Source organism: Gasterosteus aculeatus, unplaced genomic scaffold (assembly GCF_964276395.1).
Source record: "Gasterosteus aculeatus unplaced genomic scaffold, fGasAcu3.hap1.1 HAP1_SCAFFOLD_25, whole genome shotgun sequence".
NCBI lineage: Eukaryota > Metazoa > Chordata > Actinopteri > Perciformes > Gasterosteidae > Gasterosteus > Gasterosteus aculeatus.
The window spans coordinates 320,001-327,500 of NW_027554884.1; positions in this window are offsets into that span (position 1 = coordinate 320,001).

Below are 7,500 nucleotides of genomic sequence, written 5' to 3' on the forward strand. Positions count from 1 at the left end.
AGTTGTTTGTGGAGCTCATCCGGGCTCTGGGGGTGTCTGGTAAAGAGATCCGGGTTCTGGCGTCTTTTTCCGGGTCCAATTCGGCCGTTGTGGGCCTCTGGAGGTGTTTGGGTCCGAGTTCCGGGCTCTGGGGGTGTCTGGTAAAGAGATCCGGGTTCTGGCGTCTTTTTCCGGGTTCAATTCGGCCGTTGTGGGCCTCTGGAGGTGTTTGGGTCCGAGTTCCGGGCTCTGGGGGTGTCTGGTAAAGAGATCCGGGTTCTGGCGTCTTTTTCCGGGTCCAATTCGGCCGTTGTGGGCCTCTGGAGGTGTTTGGGTCCGAGTTCCGGGCTCTGGGGGTGTCTGGTAAAGAGATCCGGGTTCTGGCGTCTTTTTCCGGGTCCAATTCGGCCGTTGTGGGCCTCTGGAGGTGTTTGGGTCCGAGTTCCGGGCTCTGGGGGTGTCTGGTAAAGAGATCCGGGTTCTGGCGTCTTTTTCCGGGTTCAATTCGGCCGTTGTGGGCCTCTGGAGGTGTTTGGGTCCGAGTTCCGGGCTCTGGGGGTGTCTGGTAAAGAGATCCGGGTTCTGGCGTCTTTTTCCGGGTCCAATTCGGCCGTTGTGGGCCTCTGGAGGTGTTTGGGTCCGAGTTCCGGGCTCTGGGGGTGTCTGGTAAAGAGATCCGGGTTCTGGCGTCTTTTTCCGGGTCCAATTCGGCCGTTGTGGGCCTCTGGAGGTGTTTGGGTCCGAGTTCCGGGCTCTGGGGGTGTTTGGTAAAGAGATCCGGGTTCTGGCGTCTTTTTCCGGACTTAATTCGGCCGTTGTGGGCCTCTGGAGGTGTTTGGGTCCGAGTTCCGGGCTCTGGGGGTGTCTGGTAAAGAGATCCGGGTTCTGGCGTCTTTTTCCGGGTCCAATTCGGCCGTTGTGGGCCTCTGGAGGTGTTTGGGTCCGAGTTCCGGGCTCTGGGGGTGTCTGGTAAAGAGATCCGGGTTCTGGCGTCTTTTTCCGGGTCCAATTCGGCCGTTGTGGGCCTCTGGAGGTGTTTGTGGAGCTCATCCGGGCTCTGGGGGTGTCTGGTAAAGAGATCCGGGTTCTGGCGTCTTTTTCCGGGTCCAATTCGGCCGTTGTGGGCCTCTGGAGGTGTTTGTGGAGCTCATCCGGGCTCTGGGGGTGTCTGGTAAAGAGATCCGGGTTCTGGCGTCTTTTTCCGGGTCCAATTCGGCCGTTGTGGGCCTCTGGAGGTGTTTGGGTCCGTGTTCCGGGCTCTGGGGGTGTCTGGTAAAGAGATCCGGGTTCTGGCGTCTTTTTCCGGGTCCAATTCGGCCGTTGTGGGCCTCTGGAGGTGTTTGGGTCCGAGTTCCGGGCTCTGGGGGTGTCTGGTAAAGAGATCCGGGTTCTGGCGTCTTTTTCCGGGTCCAATTCGGCCGTTGTGGGCCTCTGGAGTTGTTTGTGGAGCTCATCCGGGCTCTGGGGGTGTCTGGTAAAGAGATCCGGGTTCTGGCGTCTTTTTCCGGGTCCAATTCGGCCGTTGTGGGCCTCTGGAGGTGTTTGGGTCCGTGTTCCGGGCTCTGGGGGTGTCTGGTAAAGAGATCCGGGTTCTGGCGTCTTTTTCCGGACTTAATTCGGCCGTTGTGGGCCTCTGGAGGTGTTTGGGTCCGAGTTCCGGGCTCTGGGGGTGTCTGGTAAAGAGATCCGGGTTCTGGCGTCTTTTTCCGGGTCCAATTCGGCCGTTGTGGGCCTCTGGAGGTGTTTGGGTCCGAGTTCCGGGCTCTGGGGGTGTCTGGTAAAGAGATCCGGGTTCTGGCGTCTTTTTCCGGGTCCAATTCGGCCGTTGTGGGCCTCTGGAGGTGTTTGGGTCCGTGTTCCGGGCTCTGGGGGTGTCTGGTAGAGAGATCCGGGTTCTGGTGTCTTTTTCCTGGCTTAATTCGGCCGTTGTGGGCCCCTGGAGGTGTTTGCGGACCTCCGCGGGTGAAATAATGGAAAAAAAAAAAAGTTAAAGTTTCCAGTCGGGACTATGTGGAGCGAAAAAAACCCGGACTTTTTTGGCTCCGTCAGAAACTAAGTAAAAGTCGGAATATGTGAAGGAAAGCCCAGAAAATGCCTGGGCTTTTTTAGATCGCTTCGATAAATTTTTTTTTAGCTCACATCACTGGGCCACCAGGTCGCAGATTTCAGAAACCTGGTTTTCGGAAACAGAGATCTCCAGGACAGGGCCCCGAGCTTCGGGGGGAGCGTTCCCCAGCTGGACCTAAGCATAGTGGGCCAGGCCCCGGGCGGAAAGACGCTCCTGGAGCCGAGATACAGGGGTGGCCCCCCGCGCGACTTACCCGATTTCGGAGCACTATTTTCGGACAGTGATGGCAGAGCAGTGGGTGTACCGCATGGAGGAAAATAACAGCTCCAGAGAGCGGCAGAGACCAGACCATGACCCAGAACGGCACACTGTTCCCGGACAGTGATGGCAGAAGAGCAGGTGTACCGCATGGATGAATACAGAGCTCCAGAGAGCGGCAGAGACCAGACCAAGTCCCAGAACGGTACACTATTCCCGGACAGTGATGGCAGAACAGCAGGTGTACCGCATGGATGAATAAAGAGCTCCAGAGAGCGGCAGAGACCAGACCAAGTCCCAGAACGACACACTATTCCCGGACAGTGATGGCAGAAGAGCAGGTGTACCGCATGGATGAATACAGAGCTCCAGAGAGCGGCAGAGACCAGACCAAGTCCCAGAACGGCACACTGTTCCCGGACAGTGATGGCAGAACGGCAGGTGTACCGCATGGATGAATAAAGAGTTCCAGAGAGCGTGATATCCCAGACCATGACCCAGAACGACACACTATTCCCGGACAGTGATGGCAGACCAGCAGGTGTACCCCATGGATGAATAAAGAGTTCCAGAGAGCGGCAGAACCCAGACCATGACCCAGAACGGCACACTGTTCCCGGACAGTGATGGCAGAAGAGCAGGTGTACCGCATGGATGAATACAGAGCTCCAGAGAGCGGCAGAGACCAGACCAAGTCCCAGAACGGTACACTATTCCCGGACAGTGATGGCAGAACAGCAGGTGTACCGCATGGATGAATAAAGAGCTCCAGAGAGCGGCAGAGACCAGACCAAGTCCCAGAACGACACACTATTCCCGGACAGTGATGGCAGAACGGCAGGTGCAGTGGATGGATGAATACAGAGTTCCAGAGAGCGGCAGAGACCAGACCAAGTCCCAGAACGACACACTATTCCCGGACAGTGATGGCAGAACGGCAGGTGTACCGCATGGATGAATAAAGAGTTCCAGAGAGCGTGATATCCCAGACCATGACCCAGAACGACACACTATTCCCGGACAGTGATGGCAGACCAGCAGGTGTACCCCATGGATGAATAAAGAGTTCCAGAGAGCGGCAGAACCCAGACCATGACCCAGAACGGCACACTGTTCCCGGACAGTGATGGCAGAAGAGCAGGTGTACCGCATGGATGAATACAGAGCTCCAGAGAGCGGCAGAGACCAGACCAAGTCCCAGAACGGTACACTATTCCCGGACAGTGATGGCAGAACAGCAGGTGTACCGCATGGATGAATAAAGAGCTCCAGAGAGCGGCAGAGACCAGACCAAGTCCCAGAACGACACACTATTCCCGGACAGTGATGGCAGAACGGCAGGTGCAGTGGATGGATGAATACAGAGTTCCAGAGAGCGGCAGAGACCAGACCAAGTCCCAGAACGACACACTATTCCCGGACAGTGATGGCAGAACGGCAGGTGTACCGCATGGATGAATAAAGAGTTCCAGAGAGCGGCAGAGACCAGACCATGACCCAGAACGACACACTATTCCCGGACAGTGATGGCAGAACAGCAGGTGTACCGCATGGATGAATAAAGAGTTCCAGAGAGCGTGATATCCCAGACCATGACCCAGAACGACACACTATTCCCGGACAGTGATGGCAGAACAGCAGGTGTACCGCATGGATGAATAAAGAGTTCCAGAGAGCGTGATATCCCAGACCATGACCCAGAACGACACACTATTCCCGGACAGTGATGGCAGAACAGCAGGTGTACCGCATGGATGAAGGAAATAAACAGAACACAGTTCCATGGAGCGGGAGATCCCAGACCATGTCCCAGTACGGGACACTATTCTCGGATGCTGATGTCAGAACAGCAGGTGCAGTGGATGAAGGAAATAATCAGAACATAGTTCCAGAGAGCGGGATATCCCAGACCATGTCCCAGTACGGGACACTATTCTCGGATGCTGATGTCAGAACAGCAGGTGCAGTGGATGAAGGAAATAATCAGAACATAGTTCCAGAGAGCGGGATATCCCAGACCATGTCCCAGTACGGGACACTATTCTCGGATGCTGATGTCAGAACAGCAGGTGCAGTGGATGAAGGAAATAATCAGAACATAGTTCCAGAGAGCGGGATATCCCAGACCATGTCCCAGTACGGGACACTATTCTCGGATGCTGATGTCAGAACAGCAGGTGCAGTGGATGAAGGAAATAATCAGAACATAGTTCCAGAGAGCGGGATATCCCAGACCATGTCCCAGTACGGGACACTATTCTCGGATGCTGATGTCAGAACAGCAGGTGCAGTGGATGAAGGAAATAATCAGAACATAGTTCCAGAGAGCGGGATATCCCAGACCATGTCCCAGTACGGGACACTATTCTCGGATGCTGATGTCAGAACAGCAGGTGCAGTGGATGAAGGAAATAATCAGAACATAGTTCCAGAGAGCGGGATATCCCAGACCATGTCCCAGTACGGGACACTATTCTCGGATGCTGATGTCAGAACAGCAGGTGCAGTGGATGGATGAATTAAACAGTTCCAGAGAGCGTGAGATCCCGGCTGATATCCGATGAAGAATCACTGTTCACGGACACTGATGGCAGAACAGCAGGTGTACCGCATGGATGAATACAGAGTTCCAGAGAGCGGCAGAACCCAGACCATGTCCCAGTACGGGACACTATTCTCGGATGCTGATGTCAGAACAGCAGGTGCAGTGGATGGATGAAATAAACAGTTCCAGAGAGCGTGAGATCCCGGCCGATGTCCGATGACGAAGCACTGTATGGGACACTTTGAAGGAAGGGTCGGTCTCCTGGATGAAAAAGACTTTAATTTTCTGACTTAAAAAAAAAGTTAAAGTTTCCAGTCGGGACGATAAGGAGGGCAAAAAAACCCGGACTTTTTTGGCTCCGTCAGAAACTAAGTAAAAGTCGGAATATGTGGCGCAAAGCCCTAAAATCCCCTGGAGAATTTTGAGCGGACCGGAAAAAAAAAGTTCCAGCTGACATCACTGGGCCACCAGGTCGCAGATTTCAGAAACCTGGTTTTCGGAAACACAGGGCTCCAGGGCTGAGACCCGGGCTTCGTGGGGAGCGTTCCCCAGCTGGGCCTAAGCATCTTCGGACAACTTTGGGCGGAAAAGCGGGTTCGGGAACCGGGATACGGGGCGGGTTACGCGGCGTGACCTGCCCGAGTGCAGTGCACTATTCCCGGACACTCATCTACTTAAAATCTCCCTGATTACCTGCCAGAACAGAGCAGATCCAGAGAGCGGTATTTCACGGCAGCTATCCGATGATGAAGCGCTGTTGTCGGACACTGATGGCAGAACAGCAGGTGCGGTGGATGAAATAAACAGTTCCAGAGAGCGGTATTTCACGGCAGTTATCCGATGATGAAGCGCTGTTGTCGGACACTGATGGCAGAACAGCAGGTGCGGTGGATGAAATAAACAGTTCCAGAGAGCGGTATTTCACGGCAGTTATCCGATGATGAAGCGCTGTTGTCGGACACTGATGGCAGAACAGCAGGTGCGGTGGATGAAATAAACAGTTCCAGAGAGCGTGAGATCCCGGCTGATATCCGATGAAGAAGCGCTATTGTCGGACACTGATGGCAGAACAGCAGGTGCAGTGGATGGATGAATTAAACAGTTCCAGAGAGCGTGAGATCCCGGCTGATATCCGATGAAGAAGCACTGTTCTCGGACACTGATGGCAGAACGGCAGGTGCACTGGATGGATGAAATAAACAGTTCCAGAGAGCGTGAGATCCCGGCTGATATCCGATGAAGAAGCACTGTTCTCGGACACTGATGGCAGAACGGCAGGTGCACTGGATGGATGAATACACAGTTCCAGACAGCGGGAGATCCCTGACCATGTCCCAGTACGGGACACTATTCTCGGATGCTGATGTCAGAACAGCAGGTGCAGTGGATGAAGGAAATAAACAGAACACAGTTCCATGGAGCGGGAGATCCCTGACCATGTCCCAGTACGGGACACTATTCTCGGATGCTGATGTCAGAACAGCAGGTGCAGTGGATGAAGGAAATAAACAGAACACAGTTCCATGGAGCGGGAGATCCCAGACCATGTCCCAGTACGGGCCACTATTCTCGGATGCTGATGTCAGAACAGCAGGTGCGGTGGATGGATGAAATAAACAGTTCCAGAGAGCGTGAGATCCCGGCTGATATCCGATGAAGAAGCGCTGTTGTCGGACACTGATGGCAGAACAGCAGGTGCGGTGGATGGATGAAAGAAACAGTTCCAGAGAGCGGTATCTCACGGCAGTTATCCGATGATGAAGCGCTATTGTCGGACACTGATGGCAGAACAGCAGGTGCAGTGGATGGATGAAGTAAACAGTTCCATAGAGCAGGAGATCCCAGACCATGTCCCATAACGGCACACTATTCTCGGATGCTGATGTCAGAACAGCAGGTGTAACGCATGGATGAATACAGAGTTCCAGAGAGCGGGATATGCCAGACCATGTCCCAGTACGGGACACTATTCTCGGATGCTGATGTCAGAACAGCAGGTGCAGTGGATGGATGAAATAAACAGTTCCATAGAGCGGTATTTCCCGACAGATATCCGACGACGAAGGACCATTTGGGACGCTTTGCAGGAAGGGTCGGTCTCCTGGATGAAAAGGACTTTAATTTTCTGACTTAAAATACGAAGTTAAAGTTTCCAGTCGGGACGATAAGGAGGGCAAAAAAACCCGGACTTTTTTGGCTCCGTCAGAAACTAAGTAAAAGTCGGACTATGTGAAGGAAAGCTCAGAAAATGCCTGGAGAATTTTGAGCGGACTGGAAAAAAAAAGTTGTAGCCGACATCACTGGGCCACCAGGTCGCAGATTTCAGAAACCTGGTTTTTAGAAACATAGGCCTCCAGGAGTGAGGACCGACGTTTGTGCGTTTTGGATCCGACTCAGACCTCAGTATTTTCGGACGCCCTCGGACAGTGGCGAGGGTGAACGAACCGGAGCCTCGTTCCGGGCACTGTGGCTGGTCGGTGGGTTTCGCGGATGGATCGCTGAGCGAGAGAGATGGCGGCGGGGCGGCCCGCCTCCGGTGCGCCCTGGCTTCGGCCGGGGCGCGCCGGTGGGTGAAACACTTTGATCGAACGAGATTGCTCGAGCGGAGGCGGGGCGGCCCGCCTCCGGTGCGCCATCCCCGGGCGCTTTG